Below are 21,271 nucleotides of genomic sequence, written 5' to 3'. Positions count from 1 at the left end.
GACAGAATGTGTACAGAAACATATGTCATATCATATCCGGTCCCTGCCACGGGACTCAGCAGACAGAACGTGGCCACCCTCCCGACGCTAGTGCCACAATACAGAGGAATCAGAAAAAGGGGCGTGGCCCCGTATCATAAAATGTCATATCAAAATGGCCATAACAGATCAGATCAGAATAGGCGGACATGGCACATCATACTCCACAGACCCATGTACGCGTATACCTGCCCCCTCACATCGGGATGCGGCGAACAATGCAGAGAATCACGCTTGACAACATATCCTGGCCCGGGCTCAGTGTGGGAAACATTGGGGCATCCACGAATGGAGTAGTGAGAGACTAATGCAATTTAAAAATATCATAAACATTTTCAAAGACTCAAAGAGGCATATCAAAGATAAACAAATCCAATGAAGTCGGACGGAATCATAATATATGCATTTCGGATATCATAATAAAGTACAGAAATATAACCTTCCCGAAGTCATTCTGAGTGTCAAAATAATTTATAAGATTTTATAGAATATTTAAAACAATATTTGTTAGGCGATTAGTAGGGTAATCAAAACATTTCTTTCAAAAATCGCTTAAAAAGAAAGCTTTAATACATTAAGGGCAAAACCGGGAATAGTGGGCCCGCCTCGGGACAAATAAGGCGATGGGCTCAAATTATGCCCTCTAAGCTTATGGTATCACCTAAGAAGGTTCTACAAGCATTCTATGACTTTCCATGTAATTTGGAGCAAAGTTGCATTATTTCAAGAAAAGTGTACCAAAGTAGTTCAATTCTACTGAAGGAAAAACTGAAATTTTCTCTTGCGGATTCCGAGGGCCAAGAGGTCCTTCGAGGCCCGGATCCGACCCTAACACACTAAGGGCATGCCAAGGGAAGAATTGGGGTTGCTTTACATACCTTTCACGCTCCTTACGCCTTTCCAAACTAACTTCCCGTTTCGTCGAAAAACTGCAATAGGTCAAGTTTACCAATTGTAAGCTATGAATACCAAAGTTTCAACTTAATGCATATTTGGCTACCAAAATTTCGGCAGCACTTCCCCTATACATATGGCACCCCGAGAATTCAACTCGGCTAGAAATCATCAACAACAACCCAAACGGCAACATCAATATCAACAACGAACATTAAAAACATAAATATCCTTCAACTAGTCATCTTTCTAACAAGTTGACATAATCTTCATTTCAACCCAACTTTCAACTAATATCAATAATTTCACATTCATCAACAATCAAGATCATCACCATATAGTTCTAGAAACATTTCATATCGTTTTCCTCAAGTTATACACTCGATATACATAATATACAACCTTCCGTCAAAGTCATATCTTATGCAAAACATCAAATCTTTGGCATACAACTTCATAACATGTTTCCAACTTCCAAATTCAACAATGATCATCACAATTAACAACCAAACAACTTCATTTCCTTAATGTCGGCAAATCATATTAAAACGACATAAGTTTCTACATTCCAATTCAATACAAACTTATATCATTTTAACTTCATTTACATTACAAACATCACAATAACACACTAACACACTAAACAACTTAATTCATTTTTATCCCAAATCCAACATACCACACGGCCAAGAACCCTCTTTGTCAACTTCAACTAAATCATTCAACTTTCAATCCCAATATGCATTTCATCACAATCACAACTAGAATATAACATGAATTCAACACATTGTGGGTATACCACCTATATATACACACGGCTACACCCCATATTCTAAACCCACTTTGCAAACTTCCATTTTTCCATACAATCAACACATTTCTATATACTACAACACAATCAAAACTTCATAACACAATAAAAAGGTAGAAATTCTTACCTTTTCTTCAAGTCTTCTTCACTTGGAGATATGATCACTTTGGTGATTCTAATGCTTCCCACTCCAAAACAACTATACCAAGTTACAAAGGAACCTTGACTTAGTAGGAAATCAACAAGAAATAAATGTTTTTGGACAATATTTTGGAGGGCTAATTTTTGCTCTCCAAGCCGAGAGCCTCACTTTCTCTTCTTCTATTTTGCTCTTGTTTATCTTCTTTGTTGATCTTATCATAGTCTTCAATTGCTTAAATAATTGAAGTGCTTGGTCACATGACCAAGCACATGACCCATAAAATGGGCTTGGACCTAGCCAAAGTGGCCGGCCAAGCACCCCATTTTGGGCCTCACATTACTTCAATTTTTTTTTGAGCCCAATACTAATGAATCACATTTTGTAATTCCCGAAACAAATTTCCAAAATTCCAAAATTGCCCTTAGCCTTGTCCCACACTTTCATGACTCTATTCTTTCATACATAACTCCTATGTTCAACAAATTATCAAATTTGACCTTACATCTCAAAAATCCCATATATGACAAGTTTTTCCAAACGTGTGAAAACACGGGTTATAACAGATACGACATCGAAGTGGAGAATTATGGACATTACAAGTTAGGCTGACGTAGCAGAAATACTGCTACAGTAACTACTACAATACCGACTTGCTACAGTACTGCTACAGTGACCCCGACCCGAATTTGACCCACTATTTAAGGATCAAATCTAATCCTAAACCTCATTTTTCAGCCAAGAATTCTCCAAATATTTCCCAAACCTTCTAGAAAATTGTCCCAACTTCTATCCACTGGATTTTAACGCGGATTAAGTGTAATCTCCGGATTTAAGTTTGGACAGCGCATAGTTGCGATTATACTATCGTACTGCGGTGAATATTGGTTGGAATTCAAGGAAAATATTGGATATATCTCGGTACTAGCGAGAATAAGGTATGAATCTCTCCTTATTGATATAGATATAAGTTTATTTACGGAAGTAGAGTTGTAGAATAATCGTATACTAGATTTGTTAGTGGAAAAATTGGACAAATGTCGTGTGGGATATTTTATGGAATATATTGGTATTGATAATGTTGTGGTTGATGTTGGTATTGTTGTTGGTTGCTAAATTATGATTTCGGGCTGGGCATATAAACAGAGGAGATGCTGCCGAAATTTCGGCAGATTCTAGAAATATTTACTAGGAGGCTTAGGATAAGTACATAATAGCGGGCCTAACAATAGTATGAATGGATTTATATGTAGATTACGAGACTATGAATGATTTTACGTAGATTGCAAGGCAAGGAGTAACTTGGAAAGTGAAATGTAAGCTTCCAGGTATGTAAGGCAAACCTTTCTTCTTTTGGCATGATCCCTTTGTTATTCATCCTATATGTACCCCATATGATTCCATTCTTAGACAGGTAAGGTCAAAATGCTTCTTGTGATGGCTTGTTGATATTGTACTCCTATTTGTTAGAAGGGAGCGCCCATTAGGTGCCAAGTTGAGTTGTGTATATGGTTCTACTAACAATTTCAAGGAAATGAGTTTTATACTAAAGGAAACATAAAGTGTGATTCTCAAACCCACTCCGAAGGGGGTGCGAGATTTTACTACTTCATTTCATTTACGATTGATGTTTACTTTCCATAGTATCATCCCTTTGTATTGATATGATCATTTATTCTTTGGGTAAGGCAATAAGATGAAATCGGATAAAATATAGGTGGTCGGAATTTCATAACAATTATACCCTCATACCTGGAAGTATGTCCTCCTGAGTCTAGTGAGATACAAATTTGATTAATTTTATGAAATACTAAGGCTAATAATTGGATTGTGGTGAATGGATTAGTGACTTATGATATGATTGAAATTGATACTTATGGATTGAGTTTGTGTTGACATGATTGTGATATTAAGCCGGAAGCGGCTGCCCCAAGGGGCCATAATTATTAAGCCGGAAGCGGCTGCCCGAAAGGGCCATCATTATTAAGCCGGAAGCGGCTGCCCGAAGGGGCCATCCTTATTTTGCCAGAAGCATCCATCTGAAGGGACCATTCTATTAACATGTCGGAAGCGGCATGTGTGTTGGATTGCATTATTTACTTAAAGATTGTGTTGAGACTTCGTGTGCACATTTATGTTTCTTCTGGCGAAGGCTGCAGGTGTTGAATTAGATTGTGATTTCTTCTCTCCTAAGTCAAATTATGATTATGAGGTGTTACCACCTTACATACTCAGTACATTGTCCATACTGACGTCCTTTTGCTCGGGGACGCGACGTTCATGCCCGCAGCCCAAGATTGTTTGGCAGGTTAAGTGTATAGCTAGGATGCTTGGACGTCAGCTGGTATTGGAAAGTTCCACCTCATTTTGGAGTTGAGCTGTGTCATGTATAGATATGCATGATTATAGGTTTTTCAGGGCCCTGTCCTGACTCATAATGTTCAGTTTACTTCTTAGAGACTTGTGCAGACAGTGTCCTGTGGTATGTTTGTCGAGATGTCGACAAAGTGATGTCAGTTGAGTCATTTGTGTACTTTAAAAGAGTATGTATTTTAGATGATTTCTATTTGGAAAAGTTTTGTGTTCTTAAAAGTTTTTTAAATGACAGGTTTTGATAGAGCGAATGTCTGAGGGTTTGCTTGACTTTGATGAGAGTCGGGTGCCCGTCATGCCCTATCAGGATTGGGGTGTGACACTTTATTTTCGGAAGCCTTTCCAAAACATGACATTATTCCAATAAAGTGACTCGCAAACCCTTAAGAAGGCCTTTTCGTCAACGGAGAGAGCATCAACAACTCCACCCACTCCAAGCTTGTCATCATAACCAAGCTTCATGTCACAATCCCTTAAAAAGGAAGTTCCTCTCTCAGGAAGTGTACCATCATCCCATAGTGGGTTACTAAACACATTGTATCCTACAAAGGTGGATACATGTTCAAATTTACAATACATACCACTATGGAAATCATTTTCAATAGTCATGTCATCAAAAAATAATAAATTATCTTTAAAGAGAGAGCAATCAATAAAAGATGAGGTTTTAAAACATGCAATTTCACTCTTATAAAGACAAACATTATTTTGTAAATAAATTTCTTTTCATGACTATCTACATGATCAACTATATCAACATAATCACTAATTCGAGGTTCATTAAGCACACTGAAAAGTTCCTCAATTAGTGGACTATCATAGCAAATAAATTGATCAACACAAGTAATTAAACTAGTTGGACGCAAATCGATCATTCTAGAAGAATCAACTCGGTCATCGATAGGATCAACTAGTGTGTGAGCTATCATATCACATGACAATGCACTAACATTTTTATCACTAGTGTCAACACTTGATGGACATAAAGTGTCCTCATAAGAAGAATCAATTCAGTCATCAATAGGATCAACTAGTGTTGGAACACCCATATCAACCACATTATTAATATTCATCAAAGAGCTAAGCTCAACACATGGTAAAGACTCATTAAGCTCACATAACGAAAAGCTATCTTTCATACTCAATTCAGCCACATGATTAAGCACATCACCTGGAGTGTGAAGCTTAGCTATTTTACCTTGAAGTGCATACAAAGTATCTTCTTTTCCGTGGTTTTCAACTTTAGAGTCCATTTGCTCCTTCGGGAAGCCTTCAACTAACTCACGAACTTTCAAAGTTTGAGGCTCCACATTCGGTTTTTTTCCAAGAATACCTACACCATTATCAAAACCACTAGAGAAGAAAGAAAATGGACATGAGTTAGAATAATGTTGTGACAACCCCCTCACAAGCTCTTATTTTTCCACTCTAGAGTTACCACTTCTCTCTCCCATACTCCTCTCAATATTTCCTCTCTAAATCACATAAGAGTTAGGCCAAGTGTTAAGAATTCTTTAGGAAGGGTTAGGGAAACCCTCCATTTCAATCTCCTCTTTCACTCCACAAGGATTGGGTTTCGTTTCCTTCATTTGCTGCTCCTTACGTAAGTGTTCCATCATTAGGTGTTGATGCTCTTCTATTACTTTGATATCTTTAGCTACCCTTTCCAATCGTGAAGGAGTGGGATCACTCACCATTGGAAGGGGTTCACTTGCACTTGCTTCTTCGTTAGGGAGTATGGGTGGAAAGAGCTTTTCTTGTCCACTACATACTTGTACATTTGTTGCTCATATGGAAGCCTATGTTCTTGGAACCAAGGATCTCCAAAACACAAGTGAAAATTTTCTAGGGGAAGTACATCACACTAAATTTCCTCTTGGTAGTTGCAATGGGCAAAGAATACCTTCGTGCTCTTTTCAACCAACTACTCTCTTTGATCATAGTAAAGGTTTAGTTTCATCACACAAGGTATTCCCAACTTTTCAACCACTTGATGCATAAGGTAGCTGCTATAACCACCATCATTAACCACAAGGGAGTACCCCGCATTACCAAGGAGACATATTTCATCTCCAAAATTCGCCTCTTTGGGTCATTTCATCCTTGAAACCTTGCATGTCCTCTACTTCTATCACCTATAGATACTTCCCTTCTACCTTTAACATCATAAACATATTGAGAACATGGAACATTCGAATTAGGATAAGAAGCATGATTCATTGAATTTCTTGAAGTAGGAAATGTGTACTCTCTTCTTTTCCTAGGACGACTCCTACTTGGTCAAACCCACACACTTATACCACTTCTCTTGGAATGGGAAGTACCACAAGTCAATGTACATGAGTATCTACTAGAAGGATCTTCACAAGTATCATGTTCAAAATCACTACCTTCTCGGACGTGCATAACCACAAGGTTCGTGTTCATCATAACTTCCTAATTCATGCAAGTCTTCACCAATTGATTCATAACGTAGGTATGAGGAAGGAATATACCTCAAGTCGCCTCCACATCCATGGTGTGTGGTATGAGAATCTTCAAAGCCTTAAAGTTCACCATAGGATTCTTTATAAAACTCTTCTACTCCTTCAACCTCTTCATAAGGTCCATGAAATCCACTTGCCTCATATTCACCTACGGAGTAGTACTTGTCACCATCACATTTTTCATATTCATAGTGTCCATCATTTTCTCTATAGTCTTCCTCACTCAAGTTTCCTTCATATGCATAGTGTGGGGTATGAGAACCTTCATAGCCTTCGTTTTTACCATTGGGCTCTCCATAAGGTTCCTCTACTCCTTTATCTTCTTCATAAATCCCATGAGAACCATTTGTCTCATTTTCACCTCCGGAGTAGTACTCTTCATCATCATCTTGTCCATGATCATATGGACCATCATCGATTTCGTAATCTCCTTCACCATCATAGTCATATCCTTTATAACTAGAGGCATAACCATCCATATCATCACCACAAGAATCCAAAGCTATGAATGACATGATTCCTTATCTCTCATCTCCTTATGACTCCTCTCCTTGTACCTAAAAAACTAGAAAACAAGATTAGTAGTAAAGTTCCTCACGTCACTCGTATTTGCACTCAAGCTTATTGTCACGACCCAACCCCGTAGGCAGTGACTAGTGCCCGATCTGGACACCCAAACACATTTATCAAATGCTATATCAATATTTATCCAACGCATTCCAGTATATAGCAGAAGCCAACAAGGCTGTATTTCGAAGTTAGATAATTTCCAGAAAAATTTTGGCAGAGTTTCCTTTGTTTTACAAACTATCCAAAATAACCCTGCGCACAGAAAATACCAACAAAAGACCACACAGGGCCAACAAAGCAGCATTTAAACATATGCGGACCGACCGCCGCGGCGAATGGGATCGCCCAAACACAACATATACCCGCATCTGTATAGAAAGACCCCAACTCACAAACATGTCCACAGACCTCTAAACAGACCGACAGAATCATATGACGGGACAGGGCCCCGCCGTACCCATGAACGAGAATATATATATATACAGTAGTGACAGACTATACCAAAAGATGGGCTCTGGATAAGAGAGCGCTCCAAAATAGCAGAATAAGATCCTAAGCGGACGGATCAGCAAACCTGTCATCTGTACCTGCGCGGCATAAAAACGCAGCCCCCGAAGAAAGGGGGTCAGTACGAAATATGTACTGAATATGTAAAGCCTGGATTACAGAAACAGAATCATAACTGGTACAGAACGTACAGAAAAGTGAGTAGAAAATCCAAAGTATCAAATACATATTTCCAAAACATGCAGAGTGTGTACAGAAACATATGTCATATTAAATTCGGCCCCTGCCAAGGGACTCGGCAGACAGAACGTGGCCACCCTCCCGACGCTGGTGCCACAACACAGAAGAATCAGAATAGGGGCATAACCCCGTAACATAATAAGTCATATCAGATGGCCATAGCAAATCATATCAGAACAAGCGTACATGGCACAGCATACTCCACAAACCCATGTACGCGTATACCTGCCCCCTCACATCGAGGCACGACGAACAATGCAAAGGATCACGCTTGACAACATATCCTGGCCCGGGCTCAGTGTGGGAAACATTGGGGCATCCACGAATGGAGTAGTGAGAGACTAATGCAATTAAAATATCATAAATGTTTCCATAGACTCGATGAGGCATATCAAAGACAAACCGATCCAATGAAGTCGGAAGGGATCATAGTAAATGAGTTTCAGATATCATAATGAATTACAGAGTATAACCTTTCTGAAGTCGTTTCGAGTGTCAAAACAATTTATCAGACTTAATGGAATATTTAAAACAACGTTTGTTAGGTAATTAGAATGGTAGTCAAAACATTTTTTTCAAAAACCGCTCGAAAGTAAGACTTGAGTACAATACGGGCAAAACCGGGAACAGTGGGCCCACCTCGGGACAAGCAAGGCGGTGGGCTCAAATTACATATTTTAAACTTATGGGGTCACCTACAAAGGTTCTACGGACGTTCTATAGCTTTCCAAGTAGTTTAGGGAAAGTTTGCATGATTTTCAAGAATACAAACCAAAAGGGCTCAATCTTACTGAAGGAAAAAAGCGAGATTTTCAATCTTTCGAAGCCCGAATCCGATTCTAATACACTTAGGCATGCCAAAAGAAGGATCGGGGTAGCTTTACATACCTTTTGAGCTTTTTAAGCCTATCCAAGCTCACTCCCCGTTTCGTCGAAAATCTGTAAATGGTCACATTTACCAATTGTAAGGTATAGATGCTACGAATTCAATTCACCTCATATTTGTCTACCGAAATTTCGGCAGCACTTCCCCTATACATATAGCACCCCCGAGAATTCAACTCGGCTCAAACCCATCAACAACAACCCAAACAACAACATCAACATCAACAACAAACATTAGAAACACAATATGACACAACTAGTTCTACTTGCCGACATAATGCCATAACCTTCATTTCAACTTCAATTTCCAAACCAATCTCAAGGGTTTCACATTCATTATCAATCTAGATCATCATAACATAGTTTAGAAGCATTTCATATCGTTTTCCTCAAATTATACATACGGTATACATAATATACAAACTTTCCGCCAAAGTCTTAACGCATTCGAAACTTCTAATCTTTGACTTACATATTCATAACATGATTCCATCTTCCAAATTCATCAGTACCCATCATAATTTGCAACCTAATAACTTCATTTTCATAATGTCGTAAAATCATACTTAAGCGAAATAAGTTTCTACATTCCATTTCAAAGCAAACTCATATCGTTTTACTTTCATTTACATTGCAAGAATCACAATAACACAACTAACACATTACCCAAACTTGATTCATTTCTATTCCTACTCCAACATACCACACGGCCCAATGCTCTTTTTGCCAATTCATCCAATTTTATTCAACTTTCATTCTCAATATGAATTCCATCATATTCATAACTAGAATACAACATAATTTCAATTCTTCATTGGCATACAATGCATGCATACACACGGCTACACATATATACCACACACCCACTTTGCAAACTTCCATTTCTTCATACAATCAACACATTTCTACATACTACAACACAAACAAGACTTCATAACACAAGGATAAGGGATGAATTCTTACCTTATTCTCTAGTCTTCTTCACTTGAACTTGTGATCACTTTGATGAACCAAGGCCTCCTTTCTCCAAACCAACTAAACCAAGTTGAAGAGGCTACTCAATTTAGTAGGAAAACCACAAAATATAAATTTTTAGAACAAGATTTTTGGTGGCTAATTTTCCTATGGCAAACCCGAAACCCTCTTATTTTTTTTGCTCTTGTTTAGCTTTGTTTTCTTGTTCTTTCTTCAATCTTCTAAAGGATGAAGATGATATATAATAAGTATAATATGGTCCCCTTAGTTAATTTATCACATGGAAAAATAATTTGGGCCATGGGTTTGGGCCATAGTTGGCCGGCCACCCCATCTCTTTTTGGGCCTCATTTCATTCTCATTTTGAGCCCAATTGGCTTGTATATCATATTTTGTAATTCCCGAAACTAATTTTCCGAAATTCCAAATTTGCCCTTAGTCCTCCTCGACACTTCCACATTAATATTCTTTCACAAACAACTTATGCTAAATGTACTCAATTATGACTTTATCTCATACAAGTCAAGACTATTTCTAATTTTCCAGATGTGCGGAAACGCGGGATATAACACTTACCATACTCTAGTGTCCTTCCGAAGTTTGCAACGAACCGCTAATCCTATATCAATTCACAAGGTTACTAATTCTTTATAGAAGAATAGGTTCTTACTAATTATAAGACGAAAAACTCGATTAAACTAAAGGACTTGAGCCAAGAATGTTTCAACGAAGTTAAAATGATAAAAGCTTGAAAGAATTGGCACATAATGAAATTAAGGACTCAAGAACTAGTTAACAACCAAGTAAGAATAATTACTAGTTGTTAATTAGCTTAGAAAATCAAAGAAATGAGAAAAGATGAGAAGAAATCGAAAAAGAACCTTTACGTGGGTGGCATGGGTAACCCACGTGGGTGATGGGTTGGGGTACGTAGGTGGCTACCTTGGAGGGACGTGGGTGGGGGTGGAATGGCCACGTGGGTGGCCTGGATTCTCCACATGGGTGGCTTGTCTTGGGTGCGTGGCCGAGGGTTATTGGACTATGTGGGTGGCTATGTGGCCCACGTGAGTCTACGTGGGCACAACTAGTAGCTTCCCAAGTCTTTATCTTGCTCTACGTGGCTGGCCATGTGGCTACTGACGTGGCCAATGTGGGTGGTCCACGTGGCACGAGTGGACCTCCCTTTTTCCTTTTTTTTGACTTTTATTGACTTGCTTGGGCCCACACAACTTAGTATTTTCCCTTTTTGGGTAGAAAAACACTTTTGACAACTTTGGATGAAAACTTTTAGATCAAACACCCTCTTTTTGTCTACTTCTTCAAGATGAATATATGAAGACCCTTTGTCACGACCCAACCAGAGGGCCATGACGGGCACCCGGAGCTAACCCACCGGGCACCTCTCATCATACTTTCACAATCATATCTAGGTGAGCCACATGTACTATTCATAATCTCTATGCATTAATAACATAATTTCCATCGAGCTAAGGCACTTTTATACCAACATCAACAACTATGCCCATATATACACAAGCCGACAAGGCTATCAAAATGATATACAAAATATGAGTCGACAAGGCAAAAAGATATCTAGCGCTATACAACTGTCCACGATCCTCTAGAAAGAGTATGTAACATCATAAAGATGGGACATGACCCCGCCATGCCCATATATGTACACAAAAGTATAGTACCAACAGCTGCAGCTCCGAATCAAATGGAGCTCCCCTAAGTAGTCTCTAAATAAGCAGCCTATGGGTCAAGTCTGTCTCCCTATCCACCTGCAGGCATGACGCAGCGTCCACAAACAAAAAAACGTCAGTACAAACAATATACTGAGTATGTAAAGCATAAGTAATAACATTATGAAAGCATAAAGGATAACATGGGGTAGAAGAACCCCTTATACCTCTTGAGACGTTCATCACACTTACTTACCCTTTTCCTGATAAAAACCTTCCATATATACATACATATAATAGTATTGTACCCGACCATATAGGTTCGGTGTCATACATACCCAGCCATAACAAGGCTCGGTGTTGCACAAACCCGGCCGTAACAAGGCTCGATCTTATACGTACCCAGCTGTAGTGTTGTGCGCGCAGTAGATATCATACCCGGCCACATAAGCTATGTATTACCATATAGTCAAACATATGTATACATAGGGGTACATAAGTATCATCAACATCATCATCACTATATCTTTCCTTAGAGGGTCAACTATCGGAGGATGAGATCAATGATTATCACGACCCGTCTAGAGGGCCGCAATGGGCACCCGGTGCTAGCCCACCTGGGCACCCCTTAACTCACTTTTATGCTTACACCTAGGTGAGCCATACAATTAAACATATAAATCTATTCGTTCATTATACCAGTCCCATTGGACGACAATGCCTTTATATAAAGATTGGCATCTATGCCACATCAACGTACATGAGCCGACAAGGCTATCAAAATGATATACAAAATATGGGCCGACAAGGCCAGACATATCTAACCATATACAAGTGACTACGAGCCTCTAAGAAGAGTATAACATATCACATGTGCGGGACAGGACCTCGCTGTGCCCATAATTATGTACACAAAAGAATGAGTACCCAAAACTATGGCTCCGAATGAAATGGAGCTCTGCTAGGTGGTCTCTGAGAATACCGCTATGGATCAAGCCTATCTCCCTGTGCACCTGCGGGCATGACGCAACATCTACAAACAAAAGGACGTCAGTATGAAGAATGTACTGAGTATGTAAAGCATAGTTAATATCAATATAGAAGCATAGATAGCAACATAAGAAATAGCATAGGATGCGAAATGGCAATATCATCGTCATATGCACTTACTTGCCTTTCATAGGAACTTTCCCTTGCTAATTCGTATTTGTGTACATACATCACTATCCGTACTCCACCATAATACCCGTACCATATTTGTGCTCGTATTCGTATACATGCCCTTATTCACATTCATATACATGGGCATATCATATTCGTAATCATATCATATACATAATCATGTCATACACATAGCATTTACATAGCATACCTGACCACGTAGGATCGGTGTTTCATACATATCCTTATATAACATACGCAACCACGTAGGATCGGTGTTTCACGTACCCGATCATATATAGGCTTGGTGATCATACATACCTGGCCAACCAAGGCTCAGTGTTACACGTACTTGGCCCTACCAAGGCTCAGTGTTGTCCATACCCAACCGTAGTGGTGTGCGCGCGTTACGTAAATATACATACATATAAATCTATACATGTACTACCCGGCCATATATGCTCGGTGTTCCATAATAGTCAGACATATGCACAATAGCTCATAAGCATCTTTACTTTTAACCCCATTAACATAATCGTCACCGTTATTATCATTATAGCCATCATCAATACCGTTATCACTATATTCATCATCATTCATTTCATCTACCTTAATAGGCCTAGTCGTCATGCGAGGAACTTAGTACAATCGTAGCGTATCAAAAATCATGAGCTTACAAGCTCGGAAGATCAAATCATTTGAAAGACAACATACTCGTATAGAGGATTTAGATGTTTGGCCAAAGAACCATGCCTTATGATAGAAGGGTTAGCCTTACATACCTTTCTGTTCGACTATTTATCGCTTGTACGTGCCCCTTCAACCATCGCGTTTCTACCTTCATTAAAGTCATACTATCATTAGAATCGATAGCTAGCATCTATGACTAAACTAGAGAAAATCGGACAGCATCTCCTCCATAATGTATCTCAAATCCCAAATGTCAATAATAAATTCACGATGCCATAACAATAGCCATTACTCATTCACATTATCCATATTTCTAGACTTACATTCAGTTCATCCATAACCATGGCCATAACACACACGACGTCCATTTACATACATTGTTCATCTCATGTTCTCAACATCATTTATATCGTATTTACACCACAATACATCAAGACCCATAGCTCAATTCATACTATTTCTCAAAATGACACTATTCCATATTCATGACTCATTTTTCTATACTCTTCTACAATCCAAGTATTTCAACTCTTAACTACCTTAAACAACCTAGAACTATCATGGATCTTACCTTAAATGTTGTAGGAACAAGCGTTAGTTGATAATACTCCTCTTTGAGTAAAACCCTAGTTTATCTCCATTTGGATTTCTTGACCTTGGATGATCTTGATGGTTTTCTTACACTTGATTCCCTTGATTTATGTTGTTGATCACTAAATATCCTTGAATTCTTGTGGAATATATGTAGAGTGATGTTCTAGAGAGAAGGGGTGTGATGTAGAAGTGAAATGAAATAAGCCTTGGTCCTCTTATTTAATGACTTAAAAATCTGATTTGAAGTGCACAGTGGTCGTAAACTTGGTTTACGATCCGTATTCCAGTTTACGGACCGTCCTTCGTGGTTGTATTTAATCATATCAGAACCAGAAACTCTAACTGAGATGTGGTGATTTACGGACGCAGTTTACGGGCCATAAACCACTTTACGGTCCGTATTTTGGGTCGTTTTTAACCATTTGCTCATTTGGCAGAAAGTTGAAGTTTTGGAAGCCAAAATACGACATGGCAGTTTACGGACCGTATACCACTTTACGGTCAGTATTTCATTTTACGACCAACTGGCCAGAATGCAAACTTGCAACTTTTCACATTTCCAAAACCTATAATTATTCATTATGGAGCATAACCTCTCTCTTATTGCGATTGCCTTCGGAATCTCACTTAGGGTCGTCAAATGTTATTTCTTACTCGCGGAAACATCGTACGCTTGTACTCATCACTAGTTCATTCACTTGCGTACCAACAGAAGATTTTTCCGAGGTGTACCATTCTTCCCCCCTTAAGAACATTCGTCCTCGAATGTTAAAATCTTGGGGGATTCTATAAAAATTTCGCCAGAGTTTCCCCTATAATATGGCACTACTATCCTATCACAACAACCCATAATATCGATGCCTCACAGGGCCACAACACAATAGCATACAAATTTGGCCACGCACGACCCAAAAAGCATAAAAAGAAAACAGACATACCTTAAAATCTTGACGTCTCATCTTGGACTTCTTCCAAGGGCTGAAATAAATGAGGGTATTTGGATCGCATACTTTCTTCCGCTTCTCATGTCATTTCTTCTCGTTTACTGCTTCTCCATAAAACTTTAACTGAGGCCACTTCTTTGTTTCTAAGCCTCTGTACTTGCCTATCTATTATGGAAATGGATATCTCTTCATAAGATAACTTTTCTGTCACATGTACATCACTTATTGGTGCGATCTTAGTAGGATCTCCTACACACTTCCGAAGCATTGAGACATGGAAAACCTGATGGACTGACTCCAAATCCGGAGGTAGATCTAATTCATAGGCTACCTTTCCCGCTTTTTGTACAATCTCATAAGGCCCAATGTACCGGGGACTAAGCTTCCCCTTTTTGCCAAACCTCATTACACCCTTCATAGGCGACACTTTCAAGAATACCCAGTCTTTCACTTTGAACTCCAAGTCTCTTCGACGATTATTCGCATAGGACTTTTGGCGACTTTGGGCTGCTAACAACCGATCTTGTTTGAGCTTAACTTTCTCTACAGCTTGCTGGACCAAATCTGGCCCTATCAATTTAGCCTCTCCTGTTTCAAACCACCCGATTGGGGATCTACACTTTAGCCCATATAAAGCTTCATACGGTGCCATTTGAATGCTAGAATGGTAACTGTTATTGTAAGCAAATTCAATGAGTGGCAAATGATCATCCCAATTTCCTCCAAAATCTATCATACATGCTTGTAACATATCTTCAAGAGTCTGAATAATACGTTCAGCTTGTCCATCGGTCTGTGGATGAAATGTCGTGCTAAGGCTCACTTGGGTCCCTAAACCCTCTTGGAACGATGTCCAGAAATTAGCTGTAAACTGAGTCCCTCTATCGGAGATAATAGCTACTGGAACACCATGGAGTCTCACTATCTCCTTAACATATAGCTTTGCATAATCTTCTGCCACATAAGTCGTTCTGACGGGTAAGAAATGAGCTGATTTTGTGAGTCTATCCACAATCACCTATATAGAATCATACTTACGTCGAGAACGGGGTAAGCCTGAAATGAAGTCCATGTTAATCACTTCCCATTTCCAAGTTGGGATTTCTATAGCTTGCAACAATCCACCCGGCTTTTGGTGCTCGATTTTCACTTGCAGGCAATTTGGACATTGAGCTACGAATTCCGCTATATCTTTCTTCATTCCATTCCACCAATATATAGACTTAAGGTCATGATACATTTTCGTCGCTCCGGGGTGGATAGAGTAGCGGGAACAATGGGCTTCCCTCATTATTTGGTGGCGTAAGTCTGCCATATCGGGAACACATAACCTGCCTCGACAGCAGAGAACTCCGTCTCCTGAAATATCAAATGATGACTACTCTTTCTGGGGGAGTGTATCTCTGTACTGCATGTCACGGCCCAACCCCGTAGGCCGTGACTAGTGCCCGAGCTGGACACTCATATACACCTGTTACTATAATCGTTCAAAACTAGCATAATAAAGAATTGATATACACATACAAAGGTAGGACGTCATCCCAAAACTGTCACATATATATATCATAGCAACCTGTCTCCTGAGGAGTTACAGCTTTCAACAGATGATATCGCACCTAAGCCGGCAAGGCCATCACAACATAGGGGGAACGCCCCAGCCATACCCGAGCCAACAAGGCTACCATAACACACGGCTTCCAGAACACATACATATATACATATCTATGCAAGACGACAAGGCTGCCACTACACACAACATCCCAAAACATATATATACGCAAGCCAACAAGGCTGCCACTATGAATGGGTACTCCCCAAAACATAAGTCATATCCACACAACTAAACAACAACTATATACAGACCCACACATATGTCTACAGACCTCTAAGAGTAACGACAATATCATATGATGGGACAGGGCCCTGCCGTACCCTGAACAAACACATATATACAATGAAGAGGATCTGTACCACAAAGCTAGGCTCCGGAACAAGGGAGCACTCCAAAATAGCTGAATAGATATCCTATGCTGGCGGATCACCAAAACGAGCGTCTGTACTTGCGGGCATGAAACGCAGCCCCCCCCCCCCCCCCCGACGGAAGGGGGTCAGTACGGAATATGTACTGAGTATGTAAAGCCTGAAATATAGTGAACAAGATCATACTGAAACAAGGAGTGTAGAAACCAGTACATTAACCAGAAACCCACAAGGCTTACCTTTGAACATAAATCATGCGTGTCAATATCTAATCATCCTATACATATGCATATATAACGTGTCCCGGCCCTCTAGTGAGGGACTCGGTAAATAAAATCATCATATATACGTACATATAACGTGTCCCGGCCCTCTAGTGAGGGACTCGGTGAATAAAATCATCATATGCCATCCTGGCCGCCATCCCCATATCATCATATCATCATGTAATCATATCATCATATACATATACATATAACGTGTCCCGGCCCTCTAGTGAGGGACTCGGTGAATAATGCAGTGGATCTGTGCACGAAAACATGTCCTGGCCCGGGACTCAGTGAAAGATGTAACAGTAAGCACGAGCAGAGTAATAAGTAACCATATGTACCCAAATCATCTTTTGAAACTCAATAGACAAGTAGACTAATTAATTCTCGAGTGTCAGGATGATAGTCATATTAAGTTCTCTCTATCATTACGAACTACATAAAGGAAAGTCTCAGGGATCATAGACATGTATCAAATCAATACGGGACAGCTTATGAAAGTTAAGGACATTATTCATTATGGGATCCTTTAGGAATAGGAACTTTTATACATCATATACTAGTCAATCTTATAAGAGACTCGAGGGCAATAGCTCGACTATCCTGAGAGTTCTAACATCAAAAACGAATAAGAATCATAAATCATGCTCGGAACTAGTGAGTAGAATTACCCCAAAGCTCATATCATATCTTATTTACATCTAGGACATGCCAAAAGAAAGAAGGGATAGGCTTTACATACCTTTAGCGTTTAGTCGCAACACAACACGTATACGCTGCCCAATAGTACTTTATCCTATATTAAGATATCAAGAACTACGATTAGGCTACGAGGGAATTCAATACGTATTCTGACGTTAATAACTTCTTTTTAATAATTTGACGACTTCTCCCTTACATTCAAATCAACCACATACAATCAAGCCAATACCAATGATCACACGCTCAAGTGTTAACCCGAGACCATTCAAATACGACTCGAGGACACTTCCAACAACCCGCACAATATTCAAAATAGCCCAATCAATATACCAAATAACCCGCAATCTCCACACTTGACAAGAACAACAACAACACATTCTTTCTTTCAATTCACAAATCCTACCAATAACCACACGTTTAACAACATCATTTAAACAAACATAAGAAACTATATTAGAATCATAATAGCTTCTACAACAGCTCACAAACAATTACAACTTCAACTTGAACTATTAAACTTCATCCTCACCATAACGTCCATAACACAACAACTAAAACATCAAATAAGTCAATCCACCAATTTCTCCTAAATCAGCCCCTACACGGCCTCAACACGTTTAAATCATCCTCAATAAGTCAATCCACCAATTTCCTTCATTTATACACACTACAACATGTTTAAATCATCCTCAATACATGTACAAGAAAGTTGAATCTTACCTAGAATACTTGGCTTTTCAACTTGGCTACAATTTGCTGAATTTAATTGCTTCAATTAACAACCACCCTTGCTGCCCTGAAGGACCAATTCACATTACCCTAGACCTTCATTTGATTTAAAACACCATGGAAAATTAATTTGAATCAAGCTTGGTGAACCTGATTTTTTTTCCACCATAGCCGTGAGCACTTCCCTCTCTATCTCTATGGCTTATTGTTGTGGAGAAGATGAAATGGATTATGACTATGTAATTACTCATCCATTCCACTTATATATGCTGCCTTATAGAGTGACACTTGTCCCACTTATAGCATGGGCCAATCAAATTTGGCCATGCCATGAGTGGGGTCCACGGCCACTAACACTTAATTCATGACTAATTAAAATTTTAATCCCATTTAATAATCTAATCATAGTAAATTAATCCCAAATCTCCAATAATATTTCTATACCAAATGAAGTTTATAGGCAACTTATGCATTGAAACAAAATCGGAAGTTAAAAGTCTCTACCTCGTACCCTAAAATAGTCTTGTCTTTAACTTGTCGCGTTTAGCTTAAAATATCCCAATGTACAAAAATACGGGATATAACACTGCATTAGCATGGAATCTTCGTATTGTCGCTCTTTCACTTCTGCTACTAACGACGAGACCGCTGAATTCCGAATAGTAGCTCCCCTGCTACCTGAGTCCACCACTCGAACTCCTAGGCTAGCTAACTGCTGGAGCTCACGGGCCATTCCCCTCTTCTCTGGTCGTACATCACATAAACTTCCCATCGATCTGCGGCTAAGAGCATCAGCTACAACATTTGCCTTTCAAGGGTGATACAAAATATCGACATCATAATCCTTTAGCAGTTCCAACCATCGTCGTTGCTACAAATTCAACTCTTTCTGCTTGAAGATGTACTGGAGACTCTTATGATCTGTGTAGATATCCACATGGACACCATATAAATAATGTCTCCATATCTTTAACGCATGAACCACTACGGCCAATTCTAGATCATGGGTCGGATAATTCTTCTCATGTTTCCGCAATTGCCTTGAAGCATACATAACCACTTTACCATGTTGCATCAATACACAGCCTAGCCCAACACCTGAAGCATCACAATAAATAACATATCCTTCGAATCCCTCTGGGAGTGTCAAGACTGGGACAGAAGTTAATCTATCCTTCAACTCTTGGAAACTACGTTCGCAAGCATCTGTCCATTGAAATTTAGCTGATTTCTGGGTCAACTTTGTGAGCGGTGCAGAAATAGAAGAAAAGCCTTCAACAAACCTCCTGTAATAACCTGCTAAGCCTAGGAAGCTACGAACCTCCGTAGGAGTTGTGGGCCTTGGCCAAGTCTTCACGGCCTCAATCTTTTCACTATCCACTTGAATACCATCGGCTGCAACAATATGCCCCAGAAATGCAACTGAGTTCAACCAAAACTCGCATTTGGAAAACTTTGCAAACAACTCTCGAGTCCGAAGAACTCCAAGGACAGTGCGCAAATGATCCGCATGTTCTTCCTCGGATCTAGAATACACCAAGATATCATCAATAAATACGATCACAAATAAATATAGGAAGGGCCTAAACACATTGTTCATCAAATCCATAAATACTGCCGGTGCATTAGTTAGCCCAAATGACATCACCCGGAACTCGAAATGACCATATCTTGTTCTGAAGGTTGTCTTACGGATATCTTTATCCCTAACCCTCACTTGATGATACCCGGACCTCAAATCAATCTTTGAAAACCATTTGGCGCCTTGCAAATGATCAAATAAATCATCAATCCTCGGAAGAGGATATTTATTCTTAATCGTCACCTTATTCAATTGCCGATAATCAATGCACATTATCAAAGAGCCATCTTTCTTTCGAATGAACAATACGGGCGCTCCCCACCGGGATGAACTAGGCCTAATAAAGCCTTTATCAAGTAAATGTTTCAATTGCTCCTTCAACTCCTTCAATTCTGCAGGTGCCATTCTATAAGGAGGAATAGATATAGGCTTAGTGTCTGGCAACACATCAATAGCAAAGTCAATCTCCCGCTTGGGAGGAAGGCCTGGAAGCTCTTCTGGGAACACATCCGAAAATTCATTTACTATGGGAACTGACTGAAGGGTTGGCGATTCAGCTTCCATATCTTGAAGTCGCACTAGGTGATAAATACATCCCTTTGTGACCATCTTCCTTGTCTTTAGATAGGAAATAAACCTACCTTTTCGTGAAGCCGTATTCCCTTTCCATTCTAAAACTGGTTCTCCCGGAAACTGGAAACGAACATTGGCATAACAAGAAGCTAACCAATCCATGCCCATAATGACATCAAAATCTACCATCTTTAGTTCATGCAAGTCAACTATAGTACTGCGGTCACATATCACAACTACACAATCTCTATATACTCGGCTAGCTATTACCGATTCACCCACGGGTGTAGACACCTCAAAAGGTTTGATCGACTCCGGCTTGACTTTAAATCAACCCGCAATATATGGAGTAATATAGGACAATGTGGAGTAATATAGGACAATTCTGCAGGTGCCGCAATATATGGAGTAACATAGGACAATCCTGCAGGTGCCATTCTATA

Source organism: Lycium barbarum, chromosome 10, assembly GCF_019175385.1.
Source record: "Lycium barbarum isolate Lr01 chromosome 10, ASM1917538v2, whole genome shotgun sequence".
NCBI classification, from domain to species: Eukaryota; Viridiplantae; Streptophyta; class Magnoliopsida; order Solanales; family Solanaceae; genus Lycium; species Lycium barbarum.
The sequence above is the reverse complement of the archived record's forward strand: the minus strand, read 5'-3'. Positions refer to the sequence as shown.